At 40.8% G+C, this 20,831-nt stretch overlaps 1 protein-coding gene across 2 annotated transcripts in view; it reads left to right on the top strand.

Moving 5' to 3' along the window:
- DAAM (disheveled-associated activator of morphogenesis-like protein) overlaps nucleotides 1–20,831 on the top strand; it is an 879,757-nt gene that overhangs the window by 772,324 nt on the left and 86,602 nt on the right. The gene's annotated exons all lie outside the window — the stretch shown is intronic.

Below are 20,831 nucleotides of genomic sequence, written 5' to 3' on the forward strand. Positions count from 1 at the left end.
GTGTCACAGAACCCTTTGAAAATCAGGCGAAACCTATGGTGACCCTCGGTATAAAAACGAACAAAGTGGAACTTTGCTGGTAAAAAGTAAACTCGTGTCCTCATACCGAGGTGGTGCAGCTCTTTTCAGGCACACCCCCAATGGAGGTGAGCTGCATGTACCATTTCAACCACATACCAGTCCTCCTGCCATTCTTAAATTTCTGGCAGTACCGGGAATCGAACCGGGGCCCCCGAGGACAGCAGCCAATAACACTAACCGTTACGCTACGGAGGCGGACACTTTGCTGGTAATGAATACACTTATTTGGCTTCAAACTGATTCCCTCTTACAGTGTATCACTACAAAAAGTCTGAAGAAAGTAGTTTTTTTTTTAAATATTTCAGTTTTTATCATGCAAAAATTAATGGTCACTCCATTAAAAGTGGAACACAATTATGAAGTGGAAATTGAACAAAACAAAACACAATCTTTAATTAGCTTTAAAGTTCATTACAGTGAGAATGTTACTGTTCCGGATGTGTAGCATGAATAAGATCAAAGTAAGGGGTAATATGCATGTCATCGATATAGACACTCTGCACAGCAAACGTCCCGCGATCAGTTCCTCTCTGTACTAACAGACGAGCCTTGTGTGTGTCAATGTGTGAAAGTAAAAAAAAAATCATCATAATATATAAGTAGTAGTAGTATTTACTCATTCATCATGTTGTTTACATATTTACAGGACTCTGTTTCATATATACATAACTCATCTCATAACATTATTACTTGAGAAATATTAATCTTGTAACTAAACCACATATATTACAGAAGTATTATTATTATTATTATTATTAATAATAATAACATATTAATACTTAAAATAAATTGAACTTGTAACTATCTCTTGCACACATTAAATAAATTATTATTATTATTATTATTATTATTATTATTAAATATTATTATTATTATTATTATTATTATTATTATTATTATTATTAAGTATTTGGGTGAAATAGTGCAATTGAAAACAAATGAAAGAGAAGCAAACAACACCAGACGGGAGAAAATGGATGCGGCTTTTCGTAGGACATATCCTATATACAAGAAGAAAACCATCTCCAGACGAGCTAAACTAAGGCACTACAATATAGTGATTAAAATGGAATGTCTGCATGCTAGTGAATGCCTCCAAATGACAGGAAAAGCGGGACTGAGAGAAGCTGAGAAATTTGAAATAAAGATCCTTCGCAAAATAATGGGTCCAAAGATTGTGGATGGACAGTATAGGCTGCGAGGAAGGGAAGAACTTTACCGAGACAATGAAAGGCTAACTGAGTCCATGAGAAAACGGAGACTTAAATTCTATGGGCATTTATTTAGAATGGATGAGAAGAGACTAACGAAAAGGATTTTCACAATACTAGACAGCAGACCTAAAGTGTCGGACAAATGGTTCAGGGAGGTAAGAAAGGATCTCAGACAGGTGGGACTAAATTCAGAAGACATCTCAAACCGAACAAAGTTTAGGTCAGTGATCGACAGATTTCAGGGATTCCATGACGAACCAAAACTTAACCGTGGGTGGACGGAAGAAAGAAGACAGGCTGCCAGAGAGAGGATGCTGAAGTTCTGGGCTGTGAGGAAGGCTTCCAGAAACATGTGATTGTTATCTAACGTGGTCTCTAATGGCCGTAAACGAATATATATATATTATTATTATTATACAAAATCACACCAACCTCAACAGAGTCGAATAGACATCAGTAAAATACCACGTAAGGTGAAACCTTGTGTGTGGTAATTTAGAATATTAATTACATAGAGAGAAATATATTTAATAATAATAATAATATATTAACTATTATTAGCGCATAATAATTAAGCGATATTAAACGATGGCAGACACACATGACACGAAACAAGTAATAAACTCTGCACTACCCAACAGTCATGCTACCAACAACCATTACAACAAAATATACAAGAACAACAGCAACAATTACAGTATATACAACAACAACAACAACAACAACAACAATATAGCCAGCAGATAGATCAAGAACAGGTCTACCGCATACAACAGCACCAACACTGCAACATGATCCCAGCGTCAATTACCAAAGTAAAATCAATCCTATTACATCAAGAAATCACGCATGCTGGCTACGATAATTAAGGAGTGAAGTCTTAACACCGTGGTTCGCCGGTTCGTGTCATGTTGATGGAAAGAAATTCGCCATCAGAATGTTGACCGGTGGGGTAGGAGAGGTGGTGGTATACAATAGAAAACCACTAAATTGCGTGCCAAAAGCCTGGATTCAATTCCAAACCTCTCCACTATGTTCACATGGGGTGAGGGCATATGACTCTGTTGATGGTGATTCGTCCGTCGGATGGTGACGTTAAGCCTTGAGCAGACCCTTTGGTGCTAGCAGCGGTGGCTTGGTAAGCCTTTCGGGCTGTGGCGCCGTGGGGTTTGGTTTCATTCTTTCTTAACGGAGAGACTTTCATTTACAGAATGAACTTTTCATTGCTAATACCTGCAGCTGCCATTAGCAATCTATCAGAAAAGATCATTTGATATGATTGAGGATTTCCGTTTACTTGACGCAGCGTCTGCAGAGACTGCAATCTTGAGACAGGTTTAGCATAGGCCTAGCTCTTATTACACTTGCTGTGCAAACATTTTGATTACTTTTCTCGTCGATGAGTCAGCCAAGACTATCTAGACCAGCACTTCCCTATCTAAAGGTAATTCAGTATCTGTCTATTTTCTCCAGCAAAGAATTGGCAACCACGATCCTCGCAGCGTAGTGACTATAGCGCTCTATGTGAGTCTGGCAATTCTTTCACATGTGCCAGGCACTTCGCTTTCATCTTCACCGAGCGAGTTGACCAGGCGGTAGGTCCGCATCCAGAAAATGAAGAGAGCCCTCGGCCGAACGTAAAACATTTACAACAGAAAATGCCTTTCAATCTTCACCAAAATTTGACATTACAACATTGTGATCAAACCTGAAATACTATACGCGAGTGAAACAGTAGATCTCCACAGAAAAACAGTACTCGAAGACATCCTGAAAGAGGAACGTAAAATCAGCAGAAAAATTCTCGGCCCTAAACTGACTGGCGAAGAATACCGACTGCAATCTCGTACAAAAACCGAGGAGCTCTCAAACCTTGCGGCTGACATCAGAAAAAGACGCCTGAAATTTTACGGACACGTCAGACGCCTTCCAGAAAAGAGACTGACAAGAATCTTACTTGAGGCAACAGAAAACATCAAAACAAACAGGTAGACAACTGAAATCCGCCAAGACCTGGAAAAATCAGGAATCAAAGTGGCCGACATCGCTGACCGAACCTGCTACAGAACGAAAATCAGCAAGTGGGAAGTAGTCAGAGAGAAACCACAAGAAGAAGACAGGAGCTAAGTGGAAAGAAGAATGAAGAACCACGATGAGAGAAAAATTGAAGGCTGCCTGGCAAAAAAGGAAATGCACAACTTCTAAGTGAGCTTTGCGTGATCAGTTTTCTGGTCTTCTTCGCATCGAATAATAATAATAATAATAATAATAATAATAATAATAATAATAATAATAATAATAATAATAATAATAATAATAATATGCGAGTTATTCGACCACCGTACGAATTATTATTATTATTATTATTATTATTATTATTATTATTATTATTATTATTATTATTAAGGCATTTAAACTGGTCTCAAACAGATCAAGAAAACATCAATCGCGCAATCAGGACAATACTTACTAAGCATAGAATGTTTCATCCTAATTCATGCACAGAGAGACAGTTACAATGCCGGGGAGAGAAAGGGGCAGAGGAATTATTGATGTTATAGCACAACACAACCAACACGTAATTTTTTTTTTTTTTTGCTAGGGGCTTTACGTCGCACCGACACAGATAGGTCTTATGGCGATGATGGGATAGGAATGGCCTAGGAGTTGGAAGGAAGCGGCCGTGGCCTTAACTAAGGTACAGCCCCAGCATTTGCCTGGTGTGAAAATGGGAAACCACGGAAAACCATCTTCAGGGCTGCCGACAGTGGGATTCGAACCCCCTATCTCCCGGATGCAAGCTCACCAACACGTAATAAACGTGAAGAAGTACTTTCATTTTTGTTGGACAGACGACGGCATTCTACAATAGAGCTGTAGTTGGAGCAGATCTCAACCACACCCCTTTGAATTTACATGAAGGCCACATGAATATGAAAGAAAACATTCTGGACAGGGAGAAGATAGAGAGATGGTCTAGTAAAGAATTTCATGGCTGATAACCAGATCAACGATGAAATAATTGACAAATAGCTTCCAAACTCATGGCTGTCTAGGGGAGAGATATTTCCAGAAATTAAGGGATTCGACCGGGCGACCCAAGATAAAGTGATCTCAACAAAGAGTTATAGGAAACATATATTTAAAGATCCCACTATTAAGGACGAATGAGTGCGGGAAATTCAATAGCAGCCCAGAAACAAATGAGCACATTATCAGCAACTGCAGATTCCTAGCGCCAACATCATGCACTGACAGACATAATGATGTAGCCAAAGTTAGACATCAAGAAGTTGTTTTGACCCGACTGACCCGACTGTTGAAGTTAGAATTCCATCCTTCAACGGCATTGTATGTTCTGTGTCTTTTTCCATGAACATTCCGCAGCTCAAGTACCATTTGCGGATTGCCCAGCCACTGGTCGAGAAAGTAGGCGGAAAAATACAAATAAAATTAATAAAAATTCACCACACCGTAGCGAAGTACGGGCATCCAAGCAGTCGACTTAAAAATTGTTTTTAAGTCCCTGCCATCTATGCAGCTACCTACACTTCTCGGATAATTTGAGACTCGTTAGCTTAATAATTTCGGATACATATTTCTTCCAGATATTTTGATACTGATTTCTGTCAATTTCATGTTAGGGTATTTTGAGAATCGGATATTTTAAGACTGCACCGATCAGAACACCCGAATGGACTTGGAGTGCCACACACTTCTTATCCAGATGGAAACCCCTGAAGGAGTTCATTATTTCCTATATATGTGAAGACATCAGTTTTGTAAGACTGACTGACTTGTCTTAAGCTGGTGATGTGTTTCCAGGAAGTATGAGTTTGACGTTTATAGTTTTCTCTGAACGGGTACATTTACATGTATTACGACCAACTCATTAATGCAGATGCAAACTTTGTCGTTCAGAATACCATTCATTATACTTGTAGTTTTGAGTTCTGTTTGAAGGACACGCCATTAGATTGCAACAGAACCTGTCAACAAGGTGCTCATAAAAGGGATTGTGATGTCGCAACACTTCATGTACATTCCCTTCTGGGAAATAAGAGTTTCTTCTGTTTCCTAAGATTTTGGTGACTGTTCAACTTCCTGAAGGCTTGGAAATAATATTCGATGCAGTACATTCTTTCTGGTGGTAATCTATTACCTCAGGGACAAAATTATTATTATCAGCCCGAAGGATGGTTTGATCCTCCACAATTCCACCAATAGCTGTCATAGATAGCCTAGGCGTCGCTAAAGAGGCATACTTGGGAAATGAGGAGTGAGGTAGTTTCCCGTTGCTTTCCTCACTGAGCCAGAAGTTGCTATTAGATACCAGTCTGACAAGCCCACTGAAATGCATGCACCAACTGACCCTATGAGTGATATTTTCACACCATTCATAACAGGAACTGCCTGTGTAAGGAATGGTATTACTAGCATCGCTCATGCCTCGGTGACTTTTATATTGTCAAAGCCAAGGATGAGACTGAGACAGGTCTCCTTCAAGCCAAAGTTGGTATCGTGTTTGAGAAAAGAAGCTGAAACACATGATTTTCGAATAGCCAGGATGGATATGAATCTCGAAGATTCGAAGAGAAGAAATAAATATTGCAGTTTAGACGAAAGAATCAAAAGGTCTACAGCTAAATATGAGTAGGCCTACACTGGAGACATCAAAACACTTTTGAGAACAATCTCTTACGTTGTCAGAATTGACTGAAACCTGTGGCAACATTCTGACGAAAAACTGTAAATATTTCCATAGTAAAATTTGTATATAACAAAACAATAACTGCATCTTTTAAAATGGTACTAGGCCTGTAGGCCGCATATGTTAAATGTTTGTGTGAGGCTATGCAGCAGGCCTGCCTAAAGACTGAGGTACCAATTTTAGAAGAGGACTCTTAATCCCTGCTGGTGCTAACAATGAACCTTTTCGCACCTTTTATATCACTTTGTATTCATTATAATATTATATACGTACAGGGTGTTTAAAACAATACCACCAATGGAAATTCGAATATTTTGAAACTCGTCGTTCAGACAGAAAACTGGCTCGTTAAATCGTCCTCTGGAATTCGGATATTTTGAGAGTCGGATGTTTCGAGACCCTGATACTTTGAGACGACACGATTCCGATCTGGGGAACGTGGAGGTAAGGGACTGATAGCCTGCTGAAGTGAGCTTTGTAAAGGAGGTGACTTTGGTTTCCTTTTCGGAGGAGTTCTTGCAGATATTTCTTAGACATTGTAATTAAATTTTATTCGTACGAATTGAACGAAATAAGACAATTATTAATAAAATGCTGCGTTCCTCATTTCACACCAACTACGTTATTAAATGCATTATTCGAAAATACCACAATTCTACTTACCTGGTATTATCCAAATAGATAATAATAATAATAATAATAATAATAATAATAATAATAATAATAATAATAATAATAATAATAATCGTATGGCCTCAGCTACCGTGTGCAGACATTTCGATTGACGCCATCTGGCTGTCTGCTCGTCAATTTCGACGTTCCGTTTTACTCTAGGTCCGCTAGATGGCAGACAGAGTAAACCGGATCTCTCTTGGGCGTCTATGGCTGAGATTTAATTAATTTTGTCGGGTAAATACCAAATGTATCACCAGAGATCCTTTACATGCCGACATCGTACGACATAAGTATCGAATGGACTTTTTTCCGCCCTTCAAAAATCTACCACGGATCCACAGAGGCAGCTATCCAAATAGATTTACAATCCTACACAAAAAGAAAATACAGTATGCATTACTTACACTCGCAAATGCGACAGTAATGACTTTTTACACCACGGCAGTGGCAGTACGCAGGGTCAGGAAGTCATTCTATAGTACGTTCTATATTTAGTTTATATTTGAAATTTAACCAGCAAACGTATTCTGAGTCAAATTAAATTTTGCAGTATAAAAATAATGTTTTTTTTTTTGTTTGTATTTATTATTATTATTTTTTTTTTTTTTGTATTGGAGTAACATCTGAACATCTACGTACAGATGTAGTTTACGTGATGATGGTGGTGATAATGATGCAACTCTATTAGAACGTTGCGTATACTGATGCGACACAGGGTTGATGCAATTTGGTGAATCCCCGTGTGTGCATTAACAGACAGCTTGGGCTGGGCTGAGATGGGATGGTCCATGCACGCACAAGTACAAAGTATCAATGCAGTGAACCTGATTGTCAGTCAGTGTTGTTAGGTTTTCCGAGGTACTTCCCGCATACTTTGTAGGCTGTAGGCTCGGATTACGTCATCTCTCGACTCGAAACTCACGCTTGATTGCATTGCTTCATTCAAAGGGAATTTCGAATCAGGCCAGGAAGATAACTCACAGTCAGTTGTGGTCAGTTCAGGTGGTGGCTTCGCGACGTGTGCGTAAGTTTATATCATAAATTGAAGAATCGGCAAATCTAAGTATATAAGCTATTTCCAATACGCAAGAGAGAACGTGAAAAGGAGGAATCTGAAAAAGTTGATTGTTAAAAAAAAAAAAAAAAAAAAGTAAGTGAAGATCCATGTTTGGCGTGTCGACTGGGAATTTAAGTGAAAAAGTTATGAATACTTTTTTTTAAACAATCAAGCAGAAAAACTGCTTGTCTTTTGTGGCAAACTATTCTTCAAACCAATTTCCTACTTCCTTGAAGTTGCTGAAGTGCTGCTCTGCGAGCGCGTGCCCCTTTGATGCGGAGAGGTGATAGATGGCCTCGTGTCGGTAGATTTACTGGCACGTAAAAGAACTCCTGCGGGACAAAATTCAGGCACCTCGGCGTCTCCGAAAACCGTAAAAGAGTAGTTAGTGGGACGTAAAACAAATATTATTATTATTATTATTATTATTATTATTATTATTATTATTATTATTATTATTATTATTATTATTATTATTATTATTATTAAAATACAAATGTGTGAGCTTGCAACTGTAAAAGAGCTGGCAGAACTTCTGATAGCATTGCTAGCATTGTCCCTGATTTGCATACAGTTGGATATGGTACTTAATAGCGTAGTGGAGTTCACCAATAAGCACTGATTCACTGGATATTACCAGGTGTGTGCATACGTTTTTGTCGCTTTTTGTGGTAAAGAAAAAACGTAATTTTCAAGGGAAATTCATTTTTCGTTTATTCAAAATATTGGCGATCGGCTTCTACACATTTCGCCCATCTTTTAGGAAAGTTACGAATACCATGCCAGAAAAACTGCTTGTCTTTTGTGGCAAACTATTCTTCAAACCATTTTCCTACTTCCTTGAAGTTGCTGAAGTGCTGCTCTGCGAGCGCGAGCCCCATTGATGCGAAGAGGTGATAGATGGTGCCAGGTCGGGGCAGTACGGCGGGTGCGGAAGGATGTCCCATCCAAGCGATTTCAATGTGTCTTTAACTGGTTTTGCTGTGTGAGACGGGGGCATTGTCGTGTAACAAAATCACTTTGCCATGTCTTCTGGCCCATTCCGGTCGTCTTTCGATCAATGCGTGATTTAAATTAATCATTTGTTGGCGATAGCGTTGTGCATTAACGGTTTCGCCGGGCTTCAAGAGTTCATAATACCGCTACCAGAGCGCGCACTGTCTTTCACATTGAAATCGCCACGTTTAAATTGTCTCAGATGTTCTAATCGACGGAGCGTGTTCGACATATGTTTCTACCAGCAAACGATGACTTTCCACAGCCTTTTCCTTTTGATTAAATAAGAAAAGCAATGCGTGCCGCAAATGTTCTTTTTCAGGCACAAACGTTGACATGATCACTGAACGGTACAACACAGACGCTAGCGTTTGGCGGACTCAACTTGTGTGTGTTGGTAGGTTAATGTCAGACGAACACACTGACGAATGTGTCAAATTCATACGCTGCGTACTGTTCGCTGGCGCCATCTCTTAGTTAAACTTATGCATACACCTGGTATCCGTTTTATTCATTAACTTAAATAACAAGTATTTTACATGATTACAATACCACAGCTTCAAGACGCCATGATAACTTAGTCCCTCGTCTTGCCAATCTTAGCACAACAAAATACCAAATAAAAAGACACAAGTTTACCACATCCATCCAACACTTCCCATATCATGTCGAACAATGCTGTGACTTTATCTCACTTTACCAGTCACAACAGCATCCGCCGAGTGATCGTTGAGCGAACTAAAACTTATAAAAACATACCTGCACGGTATCATGTCACAGAGGATTTTAAGTCCATTGGCTTTACGTCGAAAGTGACGAAAACAACAGTATTAATTTTGGAAAAACCGAGCTCGAAAGCTGCAGTCGCTTAAGTGCGGCCAGTATCCAGTATTCGGGAGATAGTAGGTTCGAACCCCACTGTCGGCACCCCTGAAAATGGTTTTCCGTGGTTTCCCATTTTCACACCAGGCAAATGCTGGGGCTGTACCTTATTGAGACCACGGCCGCTTCCTTCCCACTCTTAGCCCTTCTGTCCCATCGTCGCCATAAGACCTATCTGTGTTGGTGCGACGTAAAGCAACAAAAAAAAAAAAAAATGGAAAGTGTGGTTAACGAGTTTCAATCAATTAAACGACGACACTTCGGAGAATTATGATAGATGGCATTTCTGTAGAGGTTCAGGTAATTATAGTACAGTATATCTCTAGGATGTAAGAATGTAGTTATTAATATAGGAAACATTCTCGCGGAATTTGAGGAAGGTGGTCCAAAATAATATTTAGCTAGGAGTGGGAAGCAAGGGAACGTGACCTTAATTTAGGTACTGCCCAAGCATTTGCCTGATGTGACAATGGGGAACCACGGCCTTCAGCATTAATAGGGGGAAATAGGCTGAATTACTTGACGAGGAGTATATTTGCCGTAGGAAGTGCAACTTGTCAACCATCCTCTCTTAGCACAAATTGGAGAGAAACAGGAAGAAGTCCGATAATTTGAAAACGAAGGCATCGACGAAAGAAAATGAAAGGTCATGAAGGTCACGAAAAATAAATATTCCTCAGATCTTGGATCCGAACACCGTCGGGATCGGAAGAGGACAACAGTTGACAGAGGAAGGTTGGATAGGAAAGACGAAGATGAGGAGCCTGGACTAAGTAAGTGGAATCAATTCCAGTTTCAGCTAGGAGCCCAGTGGTTGCCAACCTACACTTACTTGTGCTAGGCTCCTCAATTTCATCTATCCTATCTGACCTCCCTTGGTCAACTCTTGTTCTTTTCCGACGCCGACACTAGAAGAACAGTAGAGGGCTTTCATTAATTTTCATGTTCTTCATGGGCCTTATTCTTTCTTTGGCCGATATGTTCATTTTTCGAAGTGTTGGACCTTTCCATTTTTTCTCTTTGATCAGTGTAATACAGAGGATGGCTAGCCATTTGTACTTCCTCTTAAAACAGTGACCACCACCACCACCACCACCACCACCACCACCACCACCACCACCACCACCACCACCACCACCACCACCACCACCACTTTACAACAGGCAGAGGAATTTGTGGATGTATTCAACCTCTCCCCCCCCCCCTCCAGTCACAGGAGAACCATTTATTTATGTCAGGGTTCTAATTTTCACTAATCTTCATCCTTCCTACCCGACCTTGCTTGGTCAACTGTTGTTCTCTTCCGAGCCAGATGGCATTAGGTTTGCGAGGCCTAGGGAGTATTTCTTTTTTCATGCTCTTCAGGGCCCTTTAGATATCTCTTCAAAAACGCAATCCGAGCCCTTCCCTATATCAGGATCACTGATAAAGCTGTGTCGGTATGTCTTAATGATAATAATAATAATAATAATGCCGGGCTGCGTGCCTCAGGCGGTTGAGGCGCTGGCCTTCTGACTCTAACTTGGCAGGTGGTATTTGATGATAATAATATTTGCTTTACGTCTCCCTAACTACTTTTACGGTTTTCGGAGACGCCGATGTGCCGGAATTTAGTCCCGCAGGAGTTCTTTTACGTACCAGTAAATCTACCGACACGAGGCTGACTATGTGAGCACCTTCAAATAGCTTCGGACTGAGCCAAGATCGAACCTACCAAGTTGGGGTCAGAAAGCCAGCGCCTCAATCGTCTGAGCTACTCAGCCCGGTCAGATGGTATTTTAAGGTACTCTAAGGGTCGTATTCAAGAACAAGACTTTGTGTTGATACTTTACTAAGTCTACTTTAATAGGAAAGTCTAACTTTGCTCTAAGTCTGTTCATAGACGCTACTTTCTCCAAAGTCAACTGTGGCTAAAGTAGATTTTGCGAAGTTGAGATTAAGAACTGTAGTTGAGGTTGACAATGATAATGTCTGTAATAATAACAGAAAGCAAGAGAAGAGCTATTCCTTGTAATCAGTCACCCTTTTAATTATTCTGCTGACAGTTGGCTGGCTTACACTTTGTAAGTCAGCAGAAACTAGTTGAAAATTGCCTATAACAAAATAATAAATTACCGGGCGAGTTTGATGGCCTTGATTGTCAAGGCGTTGACGTCCAAACGGTCTGACACAGTGGTTAGTCGGTTCGAGTCCCGAGGGTCGAAAAAAAATGTCACCATCAGACATCAGAATGTTGGCCGGCAGGGTATTGGTGGTGGTGGTGGTGGTGGTGGTGGTATACAATTTCTAATTTTGATGCCAAAAGCCTGGATTAAATTCCAAACCTCTGCGCAATGGAGAGAGGGCATATGACGCTGTTCATGGTGATTCGTCTATCGGACGGGAACATTAAGGCTTGGGCAGACCCCTTGTTGCTATTCGACAGGAGTAGGCTATGTGCCGGCACCGGGTTTTATCCTCTCCCTTCCTACTATATCACGTCATTCATTTCATCTCATTTACTCCTTTGATGAAGTTGACGTCAAGAAGGATATCCGGTCATAAACTCCCGCCACAACAGATTCATCTCACCTCACCTCATACCCGATCCCGTAGAGAAACGGGACAATGGTTGGATAAACAAACCGGCGAGTTGCCTGTGCGGTTTGAGATAGTGGGTTTGAATCCCACTGTTGGCAGCACTGAAGATGTTTTTCCGTTGTTTCACATTTTCACACCAGGGGAATGCTTGGACTGTACACTAATTAAGGTCACGGCCGCTTCCCTCCCACTCCTAGCTCTTTCCTATCCCGTCGTCGGCATAACACCTACCTGTGTCGGTGCGACGTAAAACAAATCGTAAAAAATAATATTAAATTTGTCTATAACTAGAGCATTGCCGTTATTTAACATAACCTCAGTAAGTTACGTGTAAAAGCATTACAACAAATAATAGATTAATGAGTCTAGTAATTCTCATTTATCCGTGGCATAATATCTTAAAACAATTATTAGCAGTTGCATTTGATTGCATTAGTGCACCTTCGAACATCGCGAAGATGTCTAACACAGTTAGTTTATCGAATCTGTATCTAAAATTAAATTCGTTATCCCTGTAGAACTCAATCGGGTTTTGCGCATCTCATACAACTCGACGAGGAGTATGTGGGGCTTTGATAATCTCCTGGACATATTAAAAATCTTCCACAAACTGGATTATGTTTAGAATTTCCATCATCCTCTACAGTCGACTTTGTGAAGTGAAAATAGCCAACGGGCCATTGCCGAAAGTCTCAGCCAAAGTCTACTTTGCGCAAAGTCTCGACTATAAATAGGAAAATGGTGACTTTGGTGGATACAAAGTCAACTTTGCCTCAAAGTCTTGTTCTTGAATATGACTCTAAAAGGCTCGTCTCACGTCGTTAGATTTACTGACATATAAACGTGCATATAGTACTCTCTAAGATATGTTACGTACAGAGCAAACATGGCAAACAGAAAACCGATGGAATCGAAACCCATAGCCTGTGAATTTCGCGTCTGAAGCCTTACCGATTGAGTTATCATGGCTTTTCGATTTCTGTACCATACTATACCTACCTTTGGTATGTACTATTATGCACTCCACGTGATCTAATAGCTGAAAGCCTATTATTATTATTATTATTATTATTATTATTATTATTATTATTATTATTATTATTATTATTAGCCAGGAAAGAGAATCATCATTGCTGTGAAATGAAATGGCGTATGGCCGGGAGTGTCCGAGGATAAGTTCGGCTCGCCAGATGCAGGTCTTTTGATGTGACTCCCGTAGGCGACCTGCGCATCGTGATGAGGATGAAATGATGATGAAGACGACACATACACCGAGCCCCCGTGCCAGAGAAATTAACTATTTAGCCATGGAGCCGGACATCATTGCTGTGAAGGTTTGGAAGTGCATGACGTAGTTGGTCGCCATACGACAACTCACGGAGGTGCGTCACGCGTGTGGACATAACTTTCCTCCTCCTCGGAGAAGCATTTCAAGGTTACTGTGACGCTTTCTCTCTTCACCATAACTTTCCGTTGCACCGCGGGTTGCCGTTTCCTTATAATAACCGGAATGTCAGTCTTGAACTTTGGCCAAGTTCAGATCATCTAAATTACCTCTACTACTTCTCGGTAACAGCAGTGTGTTTGTTTACTAATGAAGAAAGGACTGGTTTTATGCCGTTGTTTATCCTCTGTAAAACAGTAACTACCTCTCCAGTAGAGGTCTGCACGATGCGGGATTCTTAGGCGCGGCTTAGCCCGACGTGAATCGAACCCAAGAATAAGATATAGTTCACGAAATGTCCCGGCGCGATGTGAATCGAACCCAAGAATAATATATAGTTCACGAAACGTCCCGGCGCGATGTGAATCGAGCCCAAGAATAAGATATATTTCACCACACGGCCCGACGTGCACCAAACCCAAGAATAAGATATAGTTCACCACACGCCCAATGTGAACCAAACCCAAGAATAAGATATAGTTCACCACACGCCCAATGTGAACCAAACCCAAGAATAAGATATAGTTCACCACACGCCCAATGTGAACCAAACCCAAGAATAAGATATAGTTCACCACACACCCAATGTGAACCAAACCCAACAATAAGGTATAGTTCACCACACGGCCCAATGTGAACCAAACTCAAGAATAAGAAATAGTTCACACGGCCTAATGTGCGCCAAACTCAAGAATAAGATATAGTTCACCACACGGCCAATGTGAACCAAACCCAAGAATAAAAGATATAGTTCACCACACGCCCAATGTGAACCAAACCCAACAATAAGGTATAGTTCACCACACGCCCAATGTGAACCAAACTCAAGAATAAGAAATAGTTCACCACATGGCCCGACGTGAACCAAACCCACGGTCAATGTGAACCCAACACAGGAATAAGGTATACTGTAGTTCACCTCACGGTCTGACGTGAATCAACCCGAAGAATAAGGTATTGTCTCCACACGGCCCAGCCCGTTTCTTCAAAATGTTATATAGAGTATATTTTAAACAAAATTATTTCACAGTTAGGAAGTATGAATCTTCTTCTTCTAAGCGTTATCCCGTTAGTACGCGATCCGCTGTGTGAATCAACGAACGCCATTTTCTTGTATCGACCGCGTCTTCTGGGCGTATGCTTAGCAGCTTAAGGTCGCTGCTGACAGTGGCCAACCACCGCATGCAGTTTTGTATGCAGTGTTGATGAGCGTCAGGTCCTTTCCTTACGACTTGTCCATACTAACGAAGTCTGAACTCGCGCATCTTTTCATGAATAATATTGTAGCCATCCCGATCCGCTTCCTGATAGCTGACTTATTCAGCAGATCGTGTGTGTGTGGGGGGGATTCTCATCGTTCTGCGTAACATACTTATTTCCATATCATAGAGAGAATGTTCAGCTTTTTTCCAGGTGGTCCTGCGTTTGGTGCTGTTGAGTGCAACAGATTTGTTATTTGTTTGTTACAAAGTGCATTAATGGACTCCTCCATCCCACCCATGTTGCGCTTATTCTCGTCAGCACTTTTACAATTAGGCAGCTATTGCTACGTAAACGGGGGCCCTAGATAACGTAAGACGCCTTACCTTCTTTCAGAGGATTCCAGTAAATTGGATGGAGATTATTTATTTATTTATTTATTTATTTATTTATTTATTTATTTATTTATTTATTTATTTATTTATTTATTTATTTATTTATTTATTTATTTGCTAATCGGCCAACTAGGGACTATGGTAAGTTTCATTATACAATCTGGCGTTTATTCAGTTTTCGATTGATCCAATAGGTTTTCATTAGCTCGCTGTGTCGAGTATGGCCTTCATCCGACCACTTTGCACCAATTGCCCACTTCACATCCCGGAAAGTCCCGAAAGTCGCAATGCTTTTTCTGAAAAGTCTCGTTTATGCGCGTCATCTGGTTGTAGAACCATTTCTTCGAGGTCTTTCTTGACGTTAACGTACCAGGGAACTGTTGTTTTTGGTTTTGAGTCAAAATGATTTAAAACGCGTTTTGTCCATCCAGAGCCGTCACAAGTGACCGTCGAAGCGAGCTCTGCGGTTTGCGCATTGTGTCCGTGATCTTCTCTATCTTAGAGTAGATTTCTTGTCTGGATTTTCTTCTGTACATACCGTTTTTGTAATTTGGGCCAAGAATGTTGTGGAGATTCTTTCTCTCGTTTTGTTCCAACTTAGCGAGTGCACATTTCTGAGAGAGGATAAAGCATTCTGACGCATAGAGAGATGTCGGTTTGACGACAGTGTTATAATGGTGAATTTTGGTATTTATAGAGAAAGGCTCCTTTTGTTATATATGCTACGGGTGATTTGGAAAGCTACCTCCATTTTCTTTGCTCTGACCGCTAGGGCCTCTGTATCTAGTCCGTTTGATTGGATCCGCTCACAAAGGTATTTAAACTTATACACGCAGTTTATTGTTCCATATTTGTTTCTCAGTTGGGTCGTGTTGTCTTTGATATTTGACATTACTTCCGTCTTTTCAAAGGATATCTGCAAGACTGTTTATTATTATTATTATTATTATTATTATTATTATTATTATTATTATTATTATTATTTTACATTTATCGATACGGCCTCCTGTGGGCCACGTTTACACAATCTTCCTCCTGTCGCGCAGACCGATACCCTTCTCTATACACTTTCGCCAAAGATTCTTAAGTCATTGACTTCTTCTTGCTCGTTCTTCCACAGAGATGTTCCGTGGCTTCGCATGTTGCACTTCAGACGCATCCCTCAATCCTGCAACCTTCTTCCTAAATGATGTCCTTTCTTTTATATCCTCCTCCTTGATACCTATTTCTGCCAAGTCATTGTGCACCTGTGTAAGCCATCCCGGTTTTTTTTTTTCTTTCACTTTTCCTGCAGAAGAAGTATTCTGTTGGCCAATCTCTCAGGGTCCATTCTTTTGGTATGTCCATAAAACGTCAGTCTCCTTTTCCTCACCACAGTCGTGATTCTTTCTACTGTCTTGTAGAACTCCAAATTCGATCTTAACCGGAATGTGTTTGAGTCCACTCGTCGACTTTCTAGGGCCTAAGATTTTTCGCAAGAATCTTCTTTCTCCTTTTTCAAGGACTGTGTCAGCCATCCTCGTCAAGGTTTCTACTCCATAAAGGCACTCTGTTCTAACCACTGTGCAGTAATGTTTTAACTTGGCCTGAATTGAGAGGGACTTGGACTTATAGGCGAATGCCAGCTCCATCCATCTCACCATCTCCTTTAATCCTTCCTTTTCATCTCCATTGCGGGTGAGTATTTCTCCCAGGTATTTACATTTTTGCACATGCTGGATATCCCCATACAGTGTAACAAGTCGGTCCGTGTCGCCTTTTTTTAAATAGAATCCATGAATGCTGTTTTATCGAACGAGATTCTTAACCCTGTTTTGACTGCAACATTTTGTAGTTCTTCGACTTGTTTCTTGGCTGTTTGACGGTTTTCTGTAATAAGAACGACGTCGTCTGCGAAGGCAAGGCAATCCAACATCATCGCATTTTTTTCCACAACCTACCTTTACCCCATTCTTCATTCCATTTTCAGTCATTCTCAACCTCCATTCCCTAATAACTTTTTCTAAAATGCAATTAAAGAGTAGTGGAGAAAGGCTGTCTCCTTGCCTCAAACCCGTTTTTATCTCAAATGGATTTGAGAGTTCGCCCATAAATTTGACTTGAGAAAAGGTGTTTGTCAGAATGGTCAGAGATTTCTCATCCACTCCAAACTCAATTATTATTATTATTATTAGATATAATAATCCTGTTATTTGGTCTGATAAAACCATATCCATTACCGTACCACTGCCTTTCAACTGCCCAGCGGCCCTCAAGTTATAAACGTGGGCAGATAATCACAGGGGTCCCACTTCTACTTGATTCCTCATTTGCATCTTTCCTATCTGATCTCTCTTGGTCAACTTTCCTCGTCCTCTAATGCAACAGTATTAGGTTTGTGAGGCCTTGAGTATCTGTGTCCATGTCCTTACGTAGCCCTTCCATTTTTTAGCTTTTACTTCAATTCTTCGAAATATCGAACCCGTTATATACCCTGTTGTGATTAGATTTTAGAGTGGTAGTGGTAACTATTGTTTTAAGAGGAAGTATAAGTGGGCAATCCTCCCGTCATTAACACTAATCAGGGAAAGAAGTAGGGCGTAGAAGAAGTATTGACTCTTCTTCTTCGCAGTTTGGGTCACGTAGCTGTGAGCTTGCACTCGGGATATAGTGGGTTCGAACCACAGTCGGCAAATCTCAAAGTTTCCCATTTTCACACCAGGCAAATGCTGGGGCTATACCTTAATCAACGCCACTGTCACTTCCTTCCGTGTCCTAGTTCATTTTGGCCGTAAGACCTGACCGTGTCGGTGTGACGAAAAAAAAAAAAACGAATAGCAAAAGGCCCTACTCTTCGAAGATGAGGGTATCGGCAGAAGAAATAGAAGGGTCGCGAGGCGTGCAATAAAAAACGCATCAGGTCCTTCAAGATGGTAGTGGTGGTGATTATTGTTTTAATAGGAAGTGCAACTAGGCAATCATCCTCTATTAACACTAATCAGAGAGAAAAATGGAAGGGATCCGACACTTCGAAAAATGAAGGTATTGGCCGAAGAAATACAAGGGCCACGAAGGGCGAGAAAAATGATACTCCCTAGGCCTCGAGTGCTCTAATACCATCGGGGATGGAAAAGAACAAAAGTTGACCAAGGGAGTTCGGATAGGACAGATGAAAGTGAGGAGCCTGGCACAATTAAGTGGAAACAACGCATGTACTCAGCTCAGGGTCTCGTGGTCGCCAATATACGCTCCCGAGTTGAGAGCCCCCTGAAACCCTTTTTAGTCGCCTCTTACAGCAGGAAGGGATACCGTGGGTGTTATTCTACCGCCCCCACCCACAGGGGGGAGGCCCTTCAAAGCCCCGGGCCCGGGAGAGAACAAGAGCCGACCAATGAGAATGGACAGTAAATACTGAAGTGAGGAGCCTGTGACTCGGATTCCACGATAAACAATCATATAAGACTGCTTAGTTAAAATGTTTGATGTCATCACTCCGGTGGTAATAATGGAGTGTGGCCTCCGGGTAGGCCTGATGCAGGTCTTTCGAGTTCATGCCCTACAGCGTGGGTGGGGTTCTACCTACGATGAATTCGAATGATGAAGACGGCACATTGATTGCAAAAAATTTGGAAATTTATTGAACATCTACCTTGGTGATTTATTTCAGTTCCTAACTCTTCCTAAAATGAATATTTGCTCGAATTTGTCCTCTTGAATTCCAACTTTATCGTTATATTGTGAGCTTTCCTACTTTTAAAAACAGCACTCAAACTTGTTCGCCTACTAATGTCATTCCACTTCATCTCTCCACTGATATCTCGGAACATACCACTTAGTCGAGCAGCTCGTCTCCTTTCTCCCAAATTTTCCCAGCCCAAACCTTGCAACATTTTCGTAACGCTACTCTTTTGTGGGAAATCACCCTGAACAAATGGACCTACTGTTCTTTGGTATTTTTTTCCAGTCCTCGCATCAAGCAATCCTGGTGAGGGTCCCATACACTGGAACCACACGGTAGCATTAGTCGCACGAAATGATTATTTTATTAGGCTATTCAAGGGGAGATATATTGAGGAAGTCCGTGTATTTTGTACCGGTATGAAATTACTGTTGTAATTGCAAGTTAGTCTGGTCATCGTTTGCCTCGAATATAGTCAGTACATTGCTTGAGGGTAACTTTCACCCTACGGGTAGTTTTACTTTAACACCCAAGGTCGAGGGAGAAAGACGAAAAGATGTGTATTGCTCACTTTCCTTGAAACTCATTCTGTGGTCCGAGTGTGTGCTTGTTCAGTTGCTATTAAAAACAGGTTGGTGTTTCGTATGTTCACTAACTACTTAAATATTACAGTAAGTTCAGCTAAAGTTACACTGACCTATTTAATAAAGTTCATATTTAAATGTAATATTGTGAACTTGACATGGCGTGTGATTTGGACTGCAAGAGAGTGGGTATTTTGGACCGTTAACTAGAGTGTGTTTTCTTGTTGAATTTTTGTCGCATTGTACTTTCGTTTTTCTAACCGGTGTACAGTTCAAGATTTTTTTACTCACAGGAAGTCCATACCATGTGTTCAGGAAAGAAACCATTTGCCTACAGGGCTAATGTCATTTTTCTATACCTTTTGGTATGGATCATGTGAAGGAAAATTGCTTTGAATTTGCAACTATACTGTCCTTAGAGTTTTGGCGGGGATTGTAGACAAAGGCGGTCTAGAAACAGCCAGGAGGATTCGTCGCGCTGACCGCGCGTCATCTCGTAGTCTGCAGGCATCGATGCTGAGCAGTGGTCTCTTGATAGGCCACGCCCCTCAGGGCTGGAAACTCGTGGGGTTTGGTTTATGCATCTGAGCAATGTGCATACGAAGATCAGTTGCAAAATATTTGCCCAGACAACCATAAATATTACTGTTATTGTGCCACAATGAGAAGTTAGTGGCGTACAGGCCTTTATACACTGCAGTTATCACTGAGTGTGTATGTTGGGTATTCAGTCCGAAGGCTGGTTTGATCCTCTGCAGCTTCGCCAACAGCTGTCATCAATAGCCTAGGCATCACTGAAGAGGCGTACTAGGGAAATGAGGGGTGAGGTAGTTTCCCGTTGCTTTCCTCACCGAGCCAGCCGTTGCTATTACATATCAGTCTGCCAAGCCCACTGAAATGCATGCACCAACCGACCCTATGAGCGATATTTTCACACCATTCATAACAGGGACTGGCTGCACAAGGAATGGTATTACTAGCATCACTCATACCTCAGTCACTTTCATATTGTCAAAGCCAAGGATGAGACTAAGACAGGTCAATGAAAGTAACAAATTTGATATAGCCCATACCAGAAGACATAGTGCACTGTAAACACTACATCTTGCCGGCAAAGGCATTAGTGTATATAAATGAAATGTTGTCAAAATTAGAAGTATTTTAAAGTTCCAGTCGTAATTACTCAAGTTTCCCGATCTAATTTACACATCAGTCCAAATTACACGCAAACTCATTTTGCAGTAAGGACTATATTTAAGAAATTTATGAAAATGAAATTTAATGTTATTTCAGTCTACATATTCAACATTAATAAATTGTTTTATAAAAAAATATAGGCTAGTCTTTACCTTAC

The sequence above is a fragment of the Anabrus simplex genome, chromosome 11 (genome assembly GCF_040414725.1).
Source record: "Anabrus simplex isolate iqAnaSimp1 chromosome 11, ASM4041472v1, whole genome shotgun sequence".
Lineage (NCBI taxonomy): Eukaryota > Metazoa > Arthropoda > Insecta > Orthoptera > Tettigoniidae > Anabrus > Anabrus simplex.